Consider the following 22,102-nt stretch of genomic DNA (forward strand, 5'->3'; position numbering starts at 1 on the left):
TCGCCCGTCTCCAGATGGTACAGAATGCAGCTGTTCGTCTCTTGACTGGCACACGAAAACATGATCACGTTTCACACATTTTGGCCTCTCTCCACTGGCTGCCTGTTCAGTATAGGATTCATTTTAAAATTCTTTTATTTGCTTTTAAATCCCTAAATGGTCTTGCCCCGTCCTACCTATCTGAGCTTCTTCACCCTTATACACCCTCCCGCTCTCTCAGGTCAGATGATCAGCTGCTCCTGATTGGGCCAAAAACTAAGCGGAAGCTCAGAGGGGACCGTGCCTTTGCTGTGTCAGCTCCGAGATTATGGAATGAATTGCCTCTACACGTTAAACAGGCCCCTTCTCTAGCTGTTTTTAAATCACTCCTGAAGACACATCTGTTCTCCGTGGCCTTTGTAGACCAGTAAGGTGTCGACTTATTTATTTACTTTATTTGCTAGATTTTGCTGCGTGGTTCATACTCATGTTTTATGTCTTTTAATTTATTGTTGGATTTTTCGTATGTAATTTAAGCGCATCGTGTTAGCTGTATGTTCTGTTGTTCTGCCTGCTTTATGATGTCTTGCTTATTTTTTTTTCTGTACTGCACTTTGGTCAGCTTTGGTTGTTTTTTAAGGTGCTTAACAAATAAAGTTATTATTATTATTATTATTATTATAGCTGATCGTCCACAATCAATAACCCGTGCCTGCCTTCTCCCCAAGGTCCTTTTAAGGTTTTAAAGTTTCAATTGAATATAATTATTCATGTCTTGAGGAACAGATAAACTTATCTTTTAAACCCCCCATGGCCTGCCTTGACACAATTAACAAGAGGGCAACTGTGTCTGTAATAACCCATTTTATTTTTTTCATTTTCACAAAGTGGCCCAATAAACCTAAACTTAAAAGTAGAGCTTTTTTTAGGGAGGCAAGCTGTTTTGCACTGCATGGCAATCTGCCTCTCAGTTCATGACAATAGACAAGGGGTAGTCTCCTTGTGATTTTCATTGTGATGAAGGAATTGAAATAGGAAATTTCAACAAGGATATTAAAAAGCTGAAAGAGCATTTGCGGTTTGCAATTTAATCCCTCACATGGGTATGAGCAATATCATTACAGTGGCAGAAAACATATTTCTGAGGGCATATATACTCCAATCAAATAAGTATTTGACACAATTAAGTAGACTGCATCGTTCTATAATTTGTATGGCTTTCCTGGCTAGTTTTTGTAGCAATATAGAAATACATAAGCGTGTTAAATATGAATTTCCCTTCCTAGTTACTGTGGCAATTATAGGTTGTCCTTTACAGCTTGAGAGCATTTGAAGAGTTACCATGCAGGGTTGTCATGAATCTTCCAGGAGTAATAATCTTCAGGTCACAGATGTAGACAACGTAAAGGAACCAATTCTCAAATATTTTGTTTACTAGCGTGAATCAGGTTTTTTTGTAAATAATAACGTGAAATTTTCTAAGAATGTTTAAGAATCGAGAATATCAGTGTGTTAAAGATCATGAGATGAGAGAGTAATGAAAAAGAACAAGAGCTTTCCACCTAGAATGAGAAGAGATCTAATGCTGAATGCATCAAATGCATCAATCTAAAGCATCAACAAGTTTAATGCTGAAAGGCTGTTTCCACCAGTTTAGAACTAAAAGACACAGGACATGGGGCCAGAACTAAAGGATGAGCATTAGGAGATCCTATGCATTTCTAAAGCATGAGTGATTGGTGTGTTGTTGTAAGGTGTGGATGCCATTGAAATGAATAGGAGATAGTGAGCATTCATAAAGAAAGGGGGATTTATAAAGTCCAGTCGTTCCAGATGCGACAAAGGTTCACCTGTATCTCCTCCAACCTCATCTACTGCATCCGCTGCTCTAGATGTCAGCTGATTTACATCGGGGAGACTAAACAAAGGTTGGGCGATCATTTCACCGAACACCTCCGCTCAGTCCGCAATAACCTACCTGAACTTCCAGTGGCTCAGCATTTCAACTCCCCCTCCCATTCTCAATCCGACCTCTCTGTCCTGGGTCTCCTCCATTGCCAGAGTGAGCAACACCAGAAATTGGAGGAACAGCACCTCATATTCCGCTTGGGTTGCCTGCGTCCGGATGGCATGAACGTTGAATTCTCCCAGTTTTGCTAGCCCTTGCTGTCTCCTCCCCTTCCTTAACCCTCGAGCTGTCTCCTCCCATCCCCCCACCCTCGGGCTCCTCCTCGTCCCTTTTTCCTTCCTTCTCTGCCCCACCCCCCATCAGTCTGAAGAAGGGTTTTGACCCGAAACGTCGCCTATTTCCTTCGCTCCATAGATGCTGCTGCCCCCGCTGAGTTTCTCCAGCATTTTTGTGTACCTGGGATTTTATAAAATGTGGGAGATTGTTGTGAATTCATGATGAATGGGGGTACAAGGAGAATTTAAGGAGAACAACATCATTATGTTATAAAGAACAGGAGATTAATAATCATTTCTAAAGTGCAGATCATTCAAACGTTTTCAAGGATATTATAAGGGGTAAGAGATCATTGTGTGAGATTTGGAGGCATTTATCTAGAGAGAGAGATTTGAGAGCATTTATCTCAGGCAGATGATTGGTCAGATTTTCTAAGAACTGGGATTATCAGTGTGTTATTTTAAAGATCAGGAGATTAGATGGTTTAAAAAAGAACTGGGGCTTTTATAATGAGCAGAACATAGAAGGACCTTTATAAATATTAAGTTATTGGTGAGAATTTACAAAGGATGGGAATTACTGAAAAATCATAAAATAGTGAGACACACAGAATTTAGTGGGAGATAGATGAGCCTTTATGAAGAACGGGAAATTGATGAGCATTTATAAAGCAGGGAAATTCCCTGATGGCTCTTTCTCACGGTGCGACCTGACGCAAAACGCAAGAGTTTAACATCGTGGGAACCTCCTGCGATAACAGTACAGCATTCGTGGACAACCGAGGACCTCCGTGGCGCTAACGGTAGGTAGTCGTGTAACTTGTTATGGTCGGGAGAAAATTCAAACATTTTTGAATTTCTCCAAGAGTGACTTGAGCAGCGTTGCAACATTGTATGAACGCAGATGCCAGTGCGATATCCGTGCGATATCCGTAATGACTCTTGCGGGTACCATGGGAACTCCTGCGAACGGTAATATGGGTTGAGCACAACACCGGGTGAAAGGAGGCCATCGAGAAGCAGATGTTCGCCTTTGAAAAGTTTTTGGCATTGGCTTTTTTAAATGTTTTATGTAATTTATGTTTTTATGTGTCTTGAGTTCTATGTGCAAATCCTTTTCAGTTCCAGGTATCAGAGCGTTGGAAGCAGGATGCCAGAGGCCACTCAGCCACTCTAGCCTGCCCCCCCCCCCATCACTCAATCCTCTACGCTGGCCATCCTGCACCCCTGCACTGGCCCGAAGAGGATGGTCACCGCACTGTATAGAGTCCAAATGTATAGAGTCCAAAATCAGCGTATAGCTGAACAGAGCAGTGAAAAGTTTCACCTCAACAATTTAAGCTAATGCATTGCACTTGGCAGGGTGCCTCAAACTGTGGTTTCCACATCCTGTGCCATGTGGGAATTCCAGGATATTTTCCATGCTCTTAACAACTAGATGCAGGAAGTGTCATCAACTGTGGGTTATGAAACTGGAGCATCAGTTGATGTAACTGCACTCAATCCCTAAGAATGAGTGTTCCGTGAACAGCATGTTTTAGGAGGTGTTCATCCCACAGCACAAGGAAGCACAAGCAGAGACAGGAGAGATTATTGTCATTCTGGAGACATGAAAGCTGCAGGCATCAATACTGCAGACAGTTGGCAAATCTCCATTGAAAGCAAGGAACCCTGTAGCCAGAAGAATATCAGATGAAGAGAAATAGAAGCTCAGCCAGCTAACAGATGATCAGAAAGAACAAAGCTGATGAATGTTGTACCTTCTCACCATTATTGCAGCTAGTGTGACAGAAATACTTTGCATTCCTGAAACAAATCAAATGATATTCATTGTGCAAATCCATTACTATCGAATGGAAGGATTCTACAATAGCAAGGTTTTGTTTCTGAATTGTGATAGGCGAGAGGTTTCCACTATGGAGTGTAGCTAAAACAGGAACTTGAGGTATATTCCTGTGTTAAGACCAGATTCAACACCATTCAGCTCATTGTGTTCATGCCAGTTAAAAAAAAAAGCTAAATGAGCCAAATCTTACCTTCTATCACCACATCAATTGCCCTACAGGTCATGTTTCATCAAAGGACTTAGAATCATACAGTCATAGTCATACAGCATGGAAACAGGCTCTTCGGACCAACTTGCCCAAGCCGACCAAGATAGCCCATCTACACTAGTTGCACCTGACCACATTTGGCACACATCCCTTTAAACATTTCTTATCCATGTATTGATCCAAATGTCTATTAAATGTTGTTATAATATCTGCCTCATATACCTTCTCTGGCAACTCATTCTATATACCCCCCACCCTCGGTGTGAAAAAGTTGTCCCTCAAGTTTCTATTAAACCTTTCCCCACTCACTTAAGCCTATATCCTCTGATTCGCAATTCCCAATGTCTATATTCTAGACTGATTAAGGCCAACGTACTAAAAGCCTTCATGATCACCCTACTTACCTGTGATGCCACTTTTAAGAAACTACGTACCTGCACTCCCACTTCTGCTCTACAATACTGCAGGGCCCTGCCATTCACTATGAAGGTCTTACCCTGGTATGACTTCTCAAAATGAAACATCTAATGCTTATCTAATTAAAGTCAATTAACCAATCCTCAGATAACTTGCCCAACTGATCAAAATTCTGCTGTAATTTTTGATAACCATCTTTGCTACCTACGATGTCACCCATTATCATGCCATCTGCAAATTTACTAATTATGCCTTCATCATTCCCATCCAAATCATTGATATAGACCATAGACAACAATGGGCCCAGCACCATTCCAAATGCTGCCTTGATCATGCCACTCACTCTCCCTTAAATAGGAAGTTTGGTTATTAGATGACAGATTTCTCGCTCATGTTTGTTTTCTGATCACTTACGTCAGACCTAATAAGGAACCTGTGTCCTTCAAGACTTAGCTAAATCATGGTGATACTATCACACCAGTTCCTTATCTGCAGTGTATGCCAAGCCTTTGTTTTTCTCAGTGGTTGTTTTTAGTGATATTCAACATGGAGGGCTACTGATTCAGCAACTGAGATGGAAGGTGATACACAAGAGGAGGTTCCTTGCCCGTGTCTGTCCTGATACCATGCAATTGATGGAGAACTCCCAGATCATTCTCTTCTGTTGTTGGAGTAGCTGAGTTACTGCTGTGATGGTAATGGAGAGAATAAATGCTTAGGCTGGTGCTTGGGTTTCCATAGAGTGGTAATGGAGTAACCATTGTCCTGGAAGGTGTTGAAATTCTTAAGTGTATTCAGAACTGAACTTATCCAAGTAAGTGGAGAATATCCCATGCAACTTTGGATCTTTGCTGTGGAAAGTGGTAAGTGGAAAAGTTTTTGAGTATCGGGGAATGAGTCACTTGCAGCAGAACACTCATTATTTGGCCTGTATCTGTTTCAATGGAGCTTCTGATCAAAAGCAACCCTCAGGATTTTCATGATAAGGAATTCCACGCTATCATAGGGGGACTCATTCAATGCTGAGCTATTTTACGTCAAGAGCAAGTGACGCCAAGAGGATTAACAAACTCATCAGGAAGGCTGGCTCCATCCTGGGGGTGCAGTTGGATTCATGGGAGGTGGTCTTGGAGTGGAGGATGCTCCTCAAACTGCGGAGCATCTTGGACAAATACAGCACATCTCCACCATGATACACTAGTCAACCTGAGGAGTACCTTCAGCAACAGACTGTTTCCAGTAAGATGCAATACACTGAATGCCACAGGAGATCCTTTTTCCCTACGGCTATCAAACTACAACTCCTCCCCTTTCCATTTTGGAGTAGACTGACTCCCCTCGCTACCCCCTCCTCCCAAAAACCTTGCACAAAAATCCCACATTCCTTTCCACTCGTCACTTTAATTTCAGGAGTTTTATGACTGTTGGTACATCAATTTACCTCCTGGGATAAATAAAGTTCTATCATATTGTATCGTGTGCGGGCTGTCTTTTTTAGAGTGCGCCTTCAATATCTGTGGTCAATAGTGAGAAGGTCAGTGTAGACCACTGGCAGAAACGTTACCCCACCCACGTGGCCGATGAGGCCCTGGTGTGCCGGCAGCTGTCCGAGCGATGGCTACAGGTCAGTGCCCCCCCCCCCCCCTCCCCTCCCTCTCCAATGCTCACACCCCCCCGTCACTCACCTCCCCTCCCCATACCATCACTCACCCCCCCCCCCCAGTGAGAAGGTCAGTACCTGTGATGGACGAGGAGTATCCACCATTTGTTATAATCTCCTTCATTCCGGCTCATTCAAGTTGCCAAACCAGACCGTGTTGCAACCAGCCAATATGTTCTTTACCAGACACCTATGTAAGTTCAAGGAAGTATTGAATAATGTATGGCGATTAATGTCATTGCTGATGCCCATAGATAACTCCAGCACAACACATGGATTTGTACATCCCAGGATTTTGGGATGTACAAAATCTTTGCGCGCCACCTGCGCAATGCGCAATTGATGTCCAAGTGGGACAGGCCCTTAAGCCTCCATGTTGATAATACTGGAGACACAAGGTACTGCACACTGTAAAATATTGAGCTGATAAAAAACAGCTGGAGGATTTCAGTGTGTCAGACGGCGTCTGTGGTGGGAAATGGACAGCTGATGTTTTAAGTTATGACCCTTTTTCAGACCTCTCAATTATCCTTGCCACCAATGTGTCAGCTGTGGACAATATAAGTTCTTTAGAAATAAGAACATAAAAATAATTATAATAGATTCCATATGCGTACTGACATTTTACCTAACTTTTTACAGCTCTGCTATGGGCAAATGTTTCCTGCTATCTGCACTGTCTATGTACCTTATAATTTTTGTATCTTTCAGATATTTCATTTGTCTTCTCTAAGAAAACACAGCATGTTTTTTCTTGCAACCAAAACATTCCATTCCAGGCAATATCCAGATGAATCATCTCTGTAAATTATCCAGTGCAAACATGTCCTTCCTTTAATTGGTAACCAAAATTGTACACAGCACTCTAACTGTGGCATGGCCAATGTTTCATAAAGATCATGTCGGGGGGAGTTCCCCCCGCCACGGGTAATCCCGCGCTACCTGCTCCATGGTCGGATAGTCGGCGACTAAACTGTCTCCCCCACCTGGTTTGCCAGGTGAGGAGGGGGCTGTGGACCCCCAGCAGGACCAATAACAAGACCAGTCAAAGGGCGGATGAGCTCCTCGCGAGCCAACGGCCATCCTCACCAGTAGAAGTTGCGATCACTGTCGTACATAGCATTGTAAGGCACCGTGCCCGTTGATGTTTTCACTGACGATGATGATGTACCATAACTTCCTTGATCTTATGTTCTCTTTCACCAGTATTTAAGGCAAGTAACTCATAGGAAATCTTCACCACCTTATTCACCTGTGGTGCCACCTTCAAGGAATCTTGGACTCACGTTAGGACTCCCCTTCGTTGTGCACATCCATTACTTATTAATCCTCCCAAAATACATCACCCTAACCTCTTAAGGATTAGATTCCATCTACCATTGCTCTCCCTATCTTACTTTCAGATCAATATCATCCTGCAGTTATGAGAACATTATCCTCACTATCCACAAAACCAATTTCAAATCATCCTCAAACTTACTAATCTTACCTAGTAATCATGCAGGAGGTATGATTTGCGCCAGGAACAATTCCAACATCAATCCCTGTTGTATACCACTGTTCACAACATCCAATCACAAAATCAAATTTCCACCATCACCACTGCCTCTTTTTACTTAACCAAACCAAATTTTCCAAATTAACTTAGATTGCATGGGCTCTAACCTTTTGGACAAGTCTTCCATGTGGGACCTTTCCAAAGGCCTTAATGGGGTCCATGCAGAGCATATAAACTACAGCGCCCTCATTTTATTGTCTCTTTAAAACATTTAATCAAATTGGCCATGCGCAAAAAATCACAATGCTGGAGGAACTCAGTGGGTTATGGAACATCTGTGGAAATAAATGGATAGGACTTCTCTTCACAAAGGCATGCTGACTATCTCTGATTCATTCCCCATGTTTACATGTGTAGATTAATCCTATTCTGAATTATTTCCAGTAACCACCCTAATATTGATGTTAGAGTCAGACCCCTAACCTGCTCTGCCATCCATTAAAAGGACACCTTGAGAAACTGCAGATGCTGGAATCTGGAGCAAAAATAAACCATTGGAAGAATGAATCGGAATTTGTGGGGCAAAAGAGATTTGTTGCTGTCTCTGGTCTAGTTCCTACATCTGTACTGGGGGGGTGGGGGGGTTGGAAAATAGGAAAGATGGCCAGTTTATAGATACGCAGGAAGGATGGGAGAGTTAGCAAATAATGGCTGGAACCATACCGGACATGAGTGGACAGATTGAGTCAAGTAGCGGAGGGGGAGAGGTCAAAAAGTGAACAAAGAAAAAGAGAATCTGGAGGAATAGTGGAAGTGGGGAAGGAACATAGAGGTGTGGGTTAAGCAACATTGGCTGCATGCTACCCAAGTGGAATATGTAAGGTTACATACATTAAATATGGAGAGTAAACCTGTATGCACTACTACAGGTGTGTTCTCACGAGCATCTTACAAAGTTCCTTTTCGTTAATACTTCATATTCTTTGCAATAATGGTCAGCATAGAAGGGGCTTCATCACAATCCACGATCCCAGTAATCTTGGTGTCGTCTGATCTCATACTTTTTATCTTTACATCTTTGGCCTTTGTCCAACAATCTGACAATCAACCCCCCACCCCTCACCTATATCCACCATGCCTTTCCAGACTTTGACCTGCCCCACCCCTCTTCTAGCTTTCCCCACCACCACAATTAGTCTGAAGAAAGGTCCCGACCCAAAGCGTCACCCATCCGTGTTCTCAAGAGATGCTGCTGGGCCCACTGCGTTACACCTGTATTTTGGGTCTTTACTGGCAATCCAATATCTGCAGTTCCTTGGGTCTCCCCTTTAAATCTTCCTCTGTCACTCTACTTCTATGCCATCTCATTTAAGACTCGCTCACCCTGAAAGAAGATTGTGCCTTATCTATGCCCCTCATAATTTCATATGCTTCTACAAGGATACCCCTCAGCTTCCTACGATCCAAGGATTCAGCCTATCCAGTCTTATTATAACTCAAGCGCTCCAGTCCCAGTAACATCCTTTATCCAGATAATCATACAGCTTCCTTTTGATGCACACAATGCTCCAAGTGCAGTCTCACCAATTTTGTCTACACCATCAACCATTCTGCACTGGTCAGGGCTCTTCAAAAAACGTAATCAAATTCATAATGGTAATGGTAGGGGGCGCTGCTCTGGCAGCAGCCATGTCAGCAGCGTGTCAGTTTGTTCAACCTTATTTTATTTTTTAGTATGTTTTAAAGTATGTATTTTGTGTTTCTTTGTGTGTTTTGTGTGAGGGGTAGTGTGGGGGGGTAAGGGGGAAACCGTTTCGGTCGCCTCCTCCACGGAGAGGCGAGTTTTTCCAGGTCACCTCCCCCGTGACCTAACATCAAGGATCGGCGCGGCCTTTCCCGGAGACACGCCCGGGGCTTCAGCGGCGGGCGCAGCGTGGACTCTCGGCGTTGAGCGGGTGAGCCCTCGCTGGAGGGGAGCGCTCCATTTCGCTGGCCCGTGCCAGTCGGCAACCTGAGGCCGCATCCTGAAGTCGCGGTCTGCAGAGCTCCACCTGGTGCAGCGTCTACAGCCCGGGATCCCTCGTGGGGGACCCGGGGGAAGAAGAAGCCATCACTGCCGGCCCGCAGCCAACTTCTACCGCGGGTCCGGCATGGACTTACCATCACCCCTGGAGGGGAGCTTCGACCGCCGGCCCTGCGGTCTGCGGTGCTTCTGGCTGCGGCGGAGACTTTAAATCTTGAACGATCGGCCTACACCATCTTAAAGCCGCGGTCTCCGGTGAGGAAGAACCGATCCTGGACTGACTTTGGACTCTGGTCCTGTCCACGGGGGGGAAATGGAGGAGGACTGGCCAAATTTTGTGCCTTCCACCACAGTGATGAATGCTGTGGTGGATGTTTGTGTTACAGTCTTATTGTGGTTGTGTGTTCTTTATTATTGTACTGCTGCTGACAACCCAAATTTTCACCGACCCTGGTTGTGTGGCAATAAATTATATCTATCTATCTATCTATCTATAAGCCTCGTTTCCCCATGAACAACGTCTTGCTGACTATCCCTTATCAGCTTAAGGGAAAGACTATTGCAATTTCTTCCAAGGTTCCCAAGGTTACACTGCATTTTATAATACCTTGCGAAACATCACAGAAAGGTACACGGCAAAATAATCTCTAAATTCCTACAAAAGATTTATAGAATTCTGGATGAAATGGAAGAACTGAGAAGTCAGGGTGATTTGATGAAAAACTAACATTAAAAGTGGTGATATTTTTTTAAAAAGTGGCTACACTTTTTTTAATTTAAGTGAAGGATGTTGAATGCCCTGTTTCATGCTGTATGGCTATGTCAATTCGAAAGGAAACTCAAGCAGAGTTTTTAGCAGAGGACACACAGATCCATTGCTGTGTCTTTAACTTGTGTAGAATTTATTTCCAAGTAAATAAAACCAAAGGATGAACAATCTTCAGGCATGATTTCACAGAGGGGAATTTGTGATTGTATATTTGCTTGGATAACAAGAGTTAAAATTCAGTATTTCAAGCCAGCTTCACTATTTTCTATGTGGAAACAAATCAACCAATGAAGTGTTTTCAGCCTTAGATGATTTTAAATTTCTAGTAGTGATTTATTTCAAAGTTTATTGCTTGACATGTTTTAAGATGGAATCATGCACATCTGTAATTTGACCCTGCCATGAGCCAATGTTAGGACAACGATAATGTCACATCTTAAATTGTAGCCAGCTTTCAAATTAATTAATCTGTTGGCTTGTCTGAAATGCCTTTCAGTTTTATAATACAATTATTATTGCTTCCTTAACCTTAACATTTTTAAGTTGGATGCTTTCATTTTTTTTTGAGCTATAGCTGTGCTAACAGAAGCTCCTGATTAAATTAATCCGACATGAACCATCTATTGATGCCAGTAAGGGCTAGTTGAACAACACTGGTGGTAATGAAGAGTGGAGCAACAAATTATTCCTCTTAATTTAGATATGCAAGCAATAAGGTTTATAAATCTCCAAATAAGTGGGTCTGAACAAAAGAGTCATGTTGTAGGTAATATTTCAACAAAATCTAAAAGTGACATATTAGTGATCTAAAGATGTGGACTAAAATCTAAACCATTGAGTTGGAAATTCTTTTGGTTGTCAACAGGAAGAATGAACTTGGATGAATCAGCAACTGCAGTTTATTTTTGTATGCTTTACTTTAGTGCAGTTTAGTTTATTTGTCAAGTGCCAAATTTGCTGTTTAAATGTCTCAACCGATGTCAAGGACCAAAATTCAACATGAAAAGCATAATAAAAGGCAAGATAGATTATTTCCAATCAAATTCACACCATTTCATTTCTCTATTGGAAACAAATCAGCCCATGAATCATATGGTTAGAATTAATTATACATGGCCATACATATGCTGGGGAAATGGTATAATCTAGATAAAACTGGTTGCGTATTTTTAGAATGTAGCATTCATCAGAAAGACAGGAATTACATATGCCTCCACATCCTACTTGCAAGAAATGTTACCTATCAATGCTCATTTCAATCCTTGCTGAGATTCTCAGGCAACATTATATATGGCATGACTAATTAACAATTGTGGGTGGACAAAAATGCCGGAGAAACTCAGCGGGTGAGGCAGCATCTATGGAGCGAAGGAATAGGTGATGTTTCGGGTTGAGACCCTTCTTCAGACTGATGTGGGGGGGGGGCGGGAAGAAAAAAGGAAAAGGCGGAGACAGTAGGCTGTGGGAGAGCTGGGAAGGGGAGGGGAAGGAGGGAGAAAGCAAGGCGCAAAACAAAGATTTTCACTGCATGTCAGTGCATGTGACAATAATAAACCAATACCAGTAAACAGGCATGTGTATTAAATTGTGGCTTTCCAAGAATGTACTCTTCACATGGAAAAATCCAAAATTTGGCAATAAATATTTACTGGTCCGTTAAATGCATATCTATGTATAAATACAGAAAGCAATTCACTTAGCAAAAGGAAGTTACCAATCATCTGGATTTTTACTGAACAATTTTATGCTTGCAGGTTTCTTTCAGAAGATGAACTATATTTTTTATTTTTTGTTCCAGATTTTTTGTATCTGTGCAGATGTTTATGATTAACAAAAATGATTCTCCATGGTTCCCCAAAGCGGCTGAACTAACCTGAATCCTGAAACATAAACTGTGCTGTTCAATCATCACAGCTGGGAAATAGTGGGTGCAAACAGGAAACCTGGAATAAAACATAAAAGATAGGTTGAAATACCTGCAGGGGGAATAGGGAACCACAAGACATGAATTAATTGCTGAAGTAGACATGGTTAAATTTCATTTGCGAGTTTTCTAGGAAAAATTCATTCAAAACAAGCCTACAAGCACATTAATTATATAATCACTTTCTGTGTAATGCATACTGTATGTCAAGGTCACCATGAGTTCCACGAAGAAAACTCCTGGCCTGTAATCAAAGGAGTAGAAAGTCAGCTTCCCAGATTCCTTTCCATTTCCTCACATCTGCAATCATTGAATAAGTGTTCCCTGGGAGCAGATGAGGTGAAAACAAATGCCACAATTTCCTGGAATAATTATGTAATTGAAATCTCTGAACAAATCAAGAGCAAAAATACATTTCAGATTTGCTGGTCATATGAAAAGTACATTCTAAATTATTTGAATTGACCTTGCACCTGGATAGTAATATGTTTTTAGCAAAAGGTTTGGGCTTGCAGTGAACAGTAATTACTTCCAGCTTATTCTCCCTCATGGGAACTTGCAAGCTAACAATGTTCTAAGTTAATGTTAGGAAAACCAATCATAAATTTATTGCTTAGGGATATTGAACTTAGTAGGCAAATACATTGATGTTATCCTCTTATTTTATCTTACTCCAAAAAGTATAAAAGTAAAATAGAGGCAGGGGTGTGGTGGAGCTTGGAATATAACATTGGAAAATGCTTGGAGCTTGGAATATACTATCCATTCATTACTAATCTGTGCACAAATGTGTAAACATTTATTGTTGCTGACAAATCTGCCTCCTGTACAAAATGTACAGATGTGAAACACATCTCACCACCAGCCTACCAACACCACGCCACCCCGCCACCCCTCCACCCACTTTTGCAGATGGAATACTGCATAGCAAAGTGTGGAATCATGCATTTTGGTAGTAGTATTAAAGATGTAGACTAGTTTACTAAATGGGGAGTGGATTCAGAAATCAGAGGTGCAAATAGACTTGGGAGTACTGGTATAGGATTCCCAAAAAAGTTATGTTGCAAGTCGAATCGGTAGTAAGGACGGCAAATGCATTTATTTCTAGAAGACTATAATATAAATACAGGCTGAGGCTTTATAAGGCACCGATCATACCACATTTAGAGTATTGTGAGCAGTTCTGGGCACCATACCTGAGGAAGGATATGCTGGCGCTCGAGAGGGTCCAGAGGAGGTTTACGAGAATAATCCCAGGAATGATTGGGTTAACAAATGATGAGCGTTTCACGGCACTGGGCCTGCACTTGCTGGAGTATAGAAGGATGAGGGGAACCTCATTGAAACTTATTGGATAGTGGAAGGCCTGGATAGAGTGAATGTGGAGAGGATGTGTCCACAAATGGGAGAGTCTAGAACCAGAGGCAATAGCCTCAGAATAAAAGGACATACCTTCAGAAAGGAGATTCAACTTTTCAACTTTAAGCTAAATTGTAGGCAAGAAATCAGGTAGTAACTCAACTATAATTATTTTCAATGAGCTTTCCTCTCACCATCTCTCTCCCCATGCAGAGCAAGGATTTGTTTCCCCTTGTTGTCATCTTTCGCCTGTCGGCCTCCACGCTCAATGGATCATCCTGCATTCTCCCTGCTACCTGCAAGGTGATGTCACACCAGACTCATCTTCTCCTCCTCTCCCAAAGGGACCATTTCCATTGTGTGCCACTGACTCCCCTTCTCATGACATCTGCCCATGCAATCAAAGAAAATGCACGACCTGTCCTTTAATAGTGAGATTAAACGAGAACTTACCAGTTACAACGTTACTCCTCATAAAATAACGATCAAACTTCAGTTTGATCGTTATTTTATGAGGAGTAACGTTGAGGGAATATGTTAACGTTTCTGCAAATGTTCCAGGTTCAATGACTGGTTTGTTATAAAGTCGTTGGAAAGTTTCCTCCATAGCTACTGCCCCAGGTTCTGGTTCCCATGAACATAATTCGATAACTGGTGAGAGCATGGATGCAAATAGGTCGATATCTGGTGTTCCATACCGTGCTGTAATTTCAGCAATACATTTTTTATCCCACATCCATTCAGTGTTTTTCATAGAATTAGCGTGACCTGTTGTCTGCCACTAGATTCAGTTTACCTGGTAAGTAGGTAGCTGATATCCAAATATCTCTCTGAATACACTATTGCCAAATTGTGTTGGCCAGATTGTCACATGATGTCGATATGTTTCCACCCATGTGGTTGATATATGCTACCACGGTGGTGTTGTCAATTAGTATTCTAACATGCTGGTGATATAACCCAGAACAATATGATTTAAAGCCATGGAATGCACTCAATATTCCCAGGTAATTTATGCCCAGTGTTTGTAATAATGATGCCTCCTGTGCATTCCATCTCTGCCACAGCTGGAGATGGAATTGGTAGCACCCCATCCAAGTGCCCATCAGTATGTAGTTCCATAGACGGGTAGCTGATAATGTTTGGATCGGAACAATGCCTAATGTTATGTTTCCACCATTTTAGTTCCATTGTGGCCTCTGTTGCTAGCTTGATTGGTCTGTCAGAATGACCCCCATAATTTTTGAGTGCACGAATGTTTGCCCTCTGTAATTTTTGATAATGTACAGGTCTGATTTGTGTGTCTGGAAACGCAGCCACTATAATGCCAATTATTCTTGCTACCAGTCTGATGGATGGTTTTGTTTTGCTGCAAGCCTCCATTAAGGCTGTAACCTTTTCTTTCGGCAAAGTCACTGACATGTGAACTGTGTTAAGGGTGTACCGCAGATGATCCATTGTGTTAAATAACATCTGTGGTCACCTCTAATGGGTACTGTATAGTAAGCATTTTTTAATACGATGCTTGCCATGTAGTAACCTAGGAATCAATTGCTTAGCAGTAACAAAGGTTCCCATCTATTAATGAATATAAAGTACGAAAGTATTCAAATTAGTCAAATCTATGATGATGTGGCAACCACCATCTATTTTATGATAAAGATTTTGGACACGAATTCCTGTGATTCATGTTGGATATCCTCCATTACTCCTTTTTTCTTTTGTATATGGGCACTGTAGTATGCGCTTTTGATTTTTTTTTCTTTGCCTGTAAGCACGAACATTCGGTTCGGTACATGCTGAACTGGAGGATTATGTTTTGTATAAATTCTATGGTATAACCCTATTCTTCTGAAAATATAAGTGTCGGTAGTTAATTTATTCCATGCATCCAGATAGAATTGTAATCTCCCACCAACCTCGTAAGGAACCAGACCCACCTTCCTCCATGGTTACTATTAGTAGGTTTGTTACTTTTTCGGCATCCTCCGTGGACGTTGAGGTGCCGGTGTCTGGATCTGTAGTTGGGTCGGTGTTGAGGGTTAGCGCATTCCCCAGGAAGTAGTTTTTAGACGTTGCTTTAATGAGCCCCAAGGTTTTACCCTCTTTGTCAAGTTCTTTTACCTGTTTTGATGTTGCCTCCAAATAGTAATATTGGTGGTTTGGAGGTTCCAGGTTGGCATAGGCCTGCAAATTAGGGTCTAAAGCCGTTGGATGGCACTTTTTCTTAATGCTGTTTACTCGTATTGGTAGTTGCAAAATAAAGCCAGTGCATCCTGGTGATCTAGTGTCATGTCTTTTTTGTTTATTGCGCGGGCGAAACCCGTAATTCCCACTGTTAGGACTTTCAGAACTTTCTGTTGTTTCAAGTCCCTGCCCTGCCATGTTTTCAAATACACTGGTTGACACTGGGAACATTCAGTGTTTTGCAGTTCCCTGATGGTAAGTGTCTTCCAATAGGTTTTCTTGCACCCCATGTGCACTAGGGGTATGTTCTGCACCCCTGTTCAGGTTCAGCCCAGAATTGACCCCCTATATTACCCTCTGATGAGGGAGAACACTGCAGCCCTACAAGAGGTACTGCTGTAGGACTTACTAGCTGCCCCCTGTGACTAGTCTCCATCTCCCGGAGCCTGCCACTTACCTGCTTCAACAGCCGCTCCAGCTGATTCCGTGCTCTCGGGCACTGTCCACCTCATGGTCACTGGCCGTCGCGGCTGCTCCTGAAGCCGCTACTCCTGAAGCCGCTCCTGCTCCAGTTCCTGCAGCCGCTCCAACCGGCTCTAATGCTCACGGGCACTGGCCGTCGCGGCTGCTCCTGAAGCCGCTCCTGCTCCAGCTCCTGCAGTCAGCCCAGGATTGACCCTCCGTGCTCCCCTCTGATGAGGGAGAACACTGTGCAGCCTCACAAGAGGTACTGCTGTGGGGCTTACTAACTGCCCACTGTGGCTAGCCTCCATCTCCCGGAGCCTGCCACTGGAGTATTCCTCCAGCAGCCGCTCCAACTGGCTCTTATGCTCTCGGGCATAGACCACTCGCGGCTGCTGCTGATCCTGCAGCCGCTCCAACCGGCTCCAATGCTCACGGGCACTGGCCGTCGCAGCTGCTTTGTTCCCCACTCCCAGCCGCTCCAACCGGCTCCAATGCGCACGGGCACTGGCTGCTCGCGGCTATTCAGAGTCGGAGTCAACGACTCTGTTAGTTTTTTGCTTCGCTCTACCGCCCAGGCCGTGGCCAGTGCGGGAGCGAAGTCGGGCACAGCTGTTCCCATTATGGGAGATTGGTGTGCCGTTGGCTGCTGCTGGCGGCTGCCCGCAACTCCGCGGTTCTCCCCTGCCAGCTTTTCCGTAGCCTTCGTGGATCTGGTCCATGTCTCCACCTGTAAGGTAAGTGGAAGGAACGCAGAGTCTCCTTACCTGCTGTTCCCTGCTTTCAAATGTTGCCGCTAAGGGGAACGTCGTTCCCCCTGCTGTGACTCGTTGCAATGTGTGTAACGATATGACACGCATGCGCCCTGACGGGGTTCTTCACGTAGTCACTCACGTGACTCCAAAGTAAAATCCCTTCCCAATCTTGATCAGTTGGGAAGGAGAGCCAAGGAATGGCAAATGGAATTTACAGTAACTCTGACAAATGTGAGTTGTTACTGTTTGGAATGCCAAAGCAAGTGAGCACTTACATAGTAATGATAGCACCTGCGGGGTAATGCAGAACAGAGAGATCAGGGGGTGTAGGCGTATGGTTCCCTAAAGTGGCGAGTGAGGTGGGCAGACATGTCTGAAGAACCTGTATACTGGATGTCGAACTTTTGAATAAAGATCTGTTGAAAACTCCAGTAGTCGTTTCTCAGACCACTAAATTGGTGACACCGACCTGTCTAGCCATCGTTAGACAAGAAGAAATATGCAGGAAGAAGGGTTTGCCGCAGAATCGGCCAGCACGAGGCAGAGCGCACCGGCCTTCATACTGCCAGCCTTTTGGCCTGATCAACCTCAGGTGTGGTTTGCCCATGTTGAGGCACAGTTTCACCTACATCGCATCGACGACACCGACACCATGTATTTCCATGTGGTGGGCGCATTGCCACAGGACTGTGCCTCGAGGCTGTTGCCTTATATCAGAGACCCTCCGTCCAGCGGCAAGTACGAAGGGTTGAAGGCCCTGTTATTCCAAGCTTACAGTCTTACCCGTAGAGACAGGGCGGCAAGGCTGCTACATATGGACTGTATCGGCGACCAAAGGCCATCAACGATCATGGCAAAGATGTTGGCCCTGATGGACGGGCACCGCCCTTGCCTGCTTTTCGAACAGGCGTTCTTAGAGCAGATACACGACAAAGTACAGCTGATGCTCGCAGGAGCCGATTCCAGCGACCCACAGAGGCTCGCGGAGAGAGCAGACGAACTGTGGGCACACAGACGGCAGTATGTTTATGCTTTTGCCCCCTCCCTGGTCACACAACGGGTGCAGCCGAACTGACATCGGGAGGAAGAAGAGACTCAGCCCAGCGCCGAAGATGAATCGCCGTGGCAAGTGGTCTATAGTCAACGCAGATGGTGCTACTACCACCATCGATACGGACCTGAAGCTTGAAGATGTTGGAGCCCCTGTTTGTTTCCAAGAAAAGCCCCGGCCGATCGTCCATAGAGGCGAACGCGATTGGTCCCAACGTATGCCTCTTCGTCCACGATCGCCATTCCGGCCACCGTTTCCTGGTGGACTCCGGTGCTCATGCCAGTATCCTGCCCCTAAGTGCTCGAGACATTCATGCTGGTAAGGTAGGACCTGTCCTCTCGGCCGTTAACGGGAGCGACATTCGCACCTACGGTACGCGGACCGCGAATCTAGATTTCGACTCCCGGCAGTACAGGTGAAATTTTATCGTTGCTGACATTGCCCAACCGATCCTGGAGGTCGATTTCTTGTGCGCGTTCTTCCTGTTGGTTGATGTGCGAGGTGGACGCACAGTCCCTGTGTCGGATCCACGCCCTGCCAAGCCGCGCATCCCATCAGCGCCCCTACAGCAATTCGTCGAGTTAGCTGGGATCCAGCAACCTTTCGCAGCCCTGCTCGCCAACTTTCCAGGGTCGCTCACGTCCCAGTTCGACGGGGCTGTGCCCCGTCATGGCGTGGTCCACCACATTCCCACCGAGGGAACACCGATACATGCCCGCGCGCGCCGTCTCCCAACCGATAAACTGCACATCGCACGAGATGAGTTCCAGCTTATGGAGAATGTAGGGATCGTCCAGCGGTCGGATAGCCCTGGGCTTCCCCGTTACACATGGTGCCCAAAGCGTCTGGGGGTTGTAGACCTTGCGGTGATTACAGCCGTTTGAACGCAGTAACCACAGCCGATCGGTATCCAGTTCCAAACATCCAGGATTTCTCGGCCCATCTGGAGGGTGCGACTATTTTCTCGAAGGTTGACCTTTTCCGGGGGTATAATCAAATCTCGGTCCACCCCGATGACGTCCCTAAAATGGCATCCATTACTCCTTTCGGTCTTTTCGAACGGCTCAGAATGCCTTTTGGCTTGAAGAACGCTGCTCCAAAGGCTAATGGATCAGGTCGGCCGGGGTTTGCCGTATATTTTCATCTACCCGGATGATATCCTGGTGGCCAGCAGCTCGCAGGCGGTGCATGTCAAGCACCTCCGCCTACTTTTCGAACGGCTGCACAAACACGGTCAACCCTGAGAAGTGCCAGTTCGGATTGCACTCCATTTCTTTCTTAGGTTATAGCATCACCTCCCACGGTGCGCAGCCACTGCCCGAGAAAGCCGACGCAATCCATCGCTTCCCCAGGCCTCTATCGGTCAAGGGTCTACAGGAGTTTATCGGGATGGTTAACTTCTACCACCGATTCGTCCCGTCGGCAGCCGCCATCATGCGGCCGTTGTTTCAATGCCTGGCCCGTAAGCCCAAGCACCTGGTCAGGTCCAAAGAGGCACAGAAGGCGTTCGAGGGGGCTAAGACCGCATTGGCCAACGCCACTTTGCTGGTATACCCTAGGGCGTCAGCCCAAACGGTCCTCACCATAGACGCTTCCGACATTGCGGTAGGTGCCATCCTCCAGCAGCAGCCAGGTAATCGCTGGCAATTTTCAGCAGACAACTGCGAGCCCTCGAAGTTAAATACAGCGCTTTTGGCAGGGAGCTCCTCGCACTTTACCTAGCAATCCGCCATTTTCGTTATTTCCTGGAGGGGCGCCCTTTCACCGCATTCACCGACCACAAGCCGCTAACGTTCACTTTGACCAAGGTGTCTGACCCTTGGTCTGCCAGACAGCAATGGCACCTTGCCTACATTTCCAAATTCACGTCTGATATTCGGCATGTGGCAGGGAAGCTGTACATTGTGGCCGACGCGTTGTCCCATCCAGCGCTGCCCGAAGTATCAGTGCTTAGCCTCGGCATTGATTATGAGGAGCTGACCGCTGCCCAACAGGCAGATGCCGGTTTGGAGGTTTATCGCAATGCTGAATCAGGACTAAAGCTAGTTAAAGTGCCTTGTGGCGGTCCAAATGAGGTTTACAAGAATGATTCCAGGAATGAGTGGGTTGGCATATGGTGAGCATTTGACAGCAATGGGCCTCTACTCACTGGAGTTTAGAAGGTTGAGGGGTGGACCTCATTGAAACTAGCGGAATAATGAAGGAATAGTGGATGTGGAATGTTTCCACTGGTGGGAGAGTCTAGGACTAGAGTTCATAGCCTCAGAATCAGGGGGCGGAAATTGCTATCAAAACATGGGGGGAACACAATTACGACAGGAGCGGATTCTATAACGACTTTCAAAAGACATTTGGGCAGATATATGATAGAAAGGGTTTAGAAGGCTATGGGCCAAATGAAGGCAATAGGACTAACTCAGTATGCCAACTTTATCCGACATGGACAAGGCAGGCAGAAGGGTCTCTTTCCATGCTGTATGGACTTATCACTGAAGCTATGGCTCTTTCCTTCTCACCATCCAGGGAGCCAAACACTCCAGCCAAGTGAAACATTTCACTTGCACTCTTTTTAATTTTGTGAATTACATTTAATTCTCACAACATGGCATCCTCTACCATTCTGTCTGCAAAGGCGACATTGAGATTCCAGTCAACTGTCACTTTCATTTCCTTTCCATTTCCATGAGTATCATTATGGCTTTGGCATCCCACACTCTTCTAACAAAACCCAACATGAATTCAATGAACAGTATTCAGCCCTCCCCCCCCCCCCCCCCCCCCCCCCCCCCCCCCCCACCCACTCCACTCCACCCCCAAAAAAATAGACAAATAGACTCAAAGTAGCAATTTTAATAAACGGGGGTTTTCAGTTGTTATCAGAGCTTTCCAGTTCTAATAGAGGGTCATTGACATACCGTATGCTGTTTGTTTCCTAGAATTCTGACATGTTTTTCACTCTCCTCTGTTGTTACTCATCCACTATTTACACACCCTCCAGGCAGATTAGCTTTGAGTAACAAGCCTTCTTTCAGCCAATATCATCACAATGCAATTAATTGTATCTCTTCATTTCTACCACGTCACAGGCACTCCCTTTTTGCCCTCTCTCCTTCTCTGCAACTAAAAATATAATTTGTTTCCCACTTTTTATGGAACATAAGGGGCACAACTAAACTATTGACAGTGAGAGCAATGTGAAGAGCGTTAAAGAACCATGGAAGAACTTCATCCTTGATAGATTATTAAGGGATCACTGTCAAATTAATCACTCCCATGTACATTCCATTTAATTTTTTTAAGAGCTGGAGGGAACTTAAAATAAATCTAATGTTGCAGTTGTCAAATTGAGAATTATGAGTGATCATTGCACTACAGAAGTCTCCCACCCAGTACTGACAAAAAAATGATAATCTGTATTCTTAGTCCTGGAATGAAACATGATCAGGTTTGCTCATTCCTGTCGAAATAACCTGTCAACAGTATTGCCTTTGTTATCACCATCTGGTCATGGTATTCAGAAAGATTGAAAATTCTAGTTGGAGGGAGTGTGAGACTAAACTCGTGAAACGCAAGGGTGTAGCCATGAGCATAATGACACATAATTAAGAAATTACAATAGGCTTTTAGATTTCAGAAGGAGTAAAAGTGTCAGCCCATCTGAACTTTCCCCCAATGGAGTTAATGTAATTAGATCTCTGTACGTAGGAAGGACACTGGGAAGGGTATAAAACTAGGCATTCTGGTGAGTAGTAATGTAATTAAGGGTCTAGTCAAGTTTAA

General features: G+C 44.5%; 1 protein-coding gene across 1 annotated transcript in view; it reads right to left on the reverse strand.

Annotated features, from left to right (window-relative positions):
• LOC129702256 (5-hydroxytryptamine receptor 2A-like) overlaps nucleotides 1-22,102 on the reverse strand; it is a 146,317-nt gene that overhangs the window by 86,585 nt on the left and 37,630 nt on the right. Inside the window, exon 2 of the mRNA XM_055643935.1 lies at nucleotides 12,458-12,527. The gene's annotated coding sequence lies outside the window, so the exon portion shown is untranslated. The remainder of the gene's footprint in view (nucleotides 1-12,457; nucleotides 12,528-22,102) is intronic.

The sequence above is a fragment of the Leucoraja erinacea genome, chromosome 12 (assembly GCF_028641065.1).
Source record: "Leucoraja erinacea ecotype New England chromosome 12, Leri_hhj_1, whole genome shotgun sequence".
In the NCBI taxonomy this organism is placed as follows: Eukaryota; Metazoa; Chordata; class Chondrichthyes; order Rajiformes; family Rajidae; genus Leucoraja; species Leucoraja erinaceus.